Source organism: Coffea arabica, chromosome 3e (assembly GCF_036785885.1).
Source record: "Coffea arabica cultivar ET-39 chromosome 3e, Coffea Arabica ET-39 HiFi, whole genome shotgun sequence".
Lineage (NCBI taxonomy): Eukaryota > Viridiplantae > Streptophyta > Magnoliopsida > Gentianales > Rubiaceae > Coffea > Coffea arabica.
Window position 1 is genome coordinate 8741404 of NC_092315.1, and position 1625 is coordinate 8743028.

Sequence of the window (1625 nt, forward strand, 5' to 3'; positions counted from 1 at the left end):
CTTAAGGTAATCACTATAACCACAAAGTGGTAAAGCTAATTTGAAATCTATGGCATTAAATCTACACATAAACCAATACTGATTACTAATTATACATTAAATATATTTAAGGTTATACATTAAAACTACACATAATATATTCACCAGTCCGGCTTGGCCCTACTGTTAGCCCTACTTTGACTAGTTTTTATGAGGGTATAGTGCATATATTTAAGGTTGACAGAGAGTAAAGTGTGACGATCTCCTAAATTCAGGAGGGCAAAGTGTTATTAACCCTTGTTAATTTTTTTTTTTTTTGTTCTCACAGTACCTGTAAGTGCTATATGAGTAAATGGATTAGAGTTTTCGGGTATATTTGAGGTGAGCGTGTCGTCAATCATAGTAGACCATTAATATCTTGGAAAACGTTTAACGGATTTAACTATTTGTAGAGTGTCAATTCATGAATAAACAGGTAATGATGATGACAACTTAATAGCCCGTGATGGGGTTGAGGTCTCCAACAAAAACACCATGACAACCCGGCAAAATATTCACACCACGCCGCCAACGGCCACTGACTGTTTTTTTTTTTTAGGTAATCAGGCAGATGTATCACATATCCGTATATGAATTTAGAACAAATCTCATATTGAGACACATTAATGGGAAGTAAGATTTGAGCCTTTGACTTCCCACCTACAATTAATGTGATAGCCAACTCGATTAGTTAATGGCCACTGACTGTTAATTAGTTAAATTTGTGTTCAGTTTGTGATGAACACCACATTTGACCATTCAAATTCATTATTCGATAACTGGTATTTTGAAATTCATTAAACGTGTATAGAAAGAGAAAACACAAAGGTGAGAAAGGAAGACAAATTGTAGGGCTTGAACTAAAGTCATTTTGCTTTCGTTTCAGTATCAGGTGAAGAGAATATACGGGACTAAGTGTGGTCCAAAATTAACTACGGAATTACTTTCAATGTGTAGTTTAAAGAGTAGAAAGAAAGCCTTAAGTTGGCCTTGTTTGGAAAGCAATTTTTCAAAGAAAAAATACTACGTTTTCCGTGAATACATTTTTCAATCACTTTTTTACCTCACATATATTTAATCGCTACAGTAGTTTTCCTACAAAAAATTCAGAAAAATACAATCCAAACATAACCTTACTTTTGCACTCACAAGAAAATTTGGTTAAAAAAAATTCGAAGATATTTGATTAATAATGAGAGTAGTTTGAAAAATAAAGTCCTAACGAGACCTATTTATAGCCCAATATGCCCGAAACTAAAAAGGAAAGAAAAATTGAGCTCTTGCCAGTAACAAAATTGGTAAAAAAGTTGCAACAGCGCTTATATATTTTGGGCTTTAATAAAAGGATATTTTTTTATTTATAAAATTTGGCCAAAATATGAGGCATACCACTAAAAGCTTGGCGGCAAAGTTTTAGTTGCAGCAATTCATATTATTTTTTTTTTTTTTTTTTTGTCTTTTCAGTAAACTTTTCAAGGTTTCGTGGTAATTCCGATTGGCATACTACACTTGTGAACTTCAAACCTCTCTCACCATTTCCTAAATCTTCCTATATATAGTTGAGCAATTGCACCATCCTTTCGATAGGTGGTAGCTTCCAAAATTTA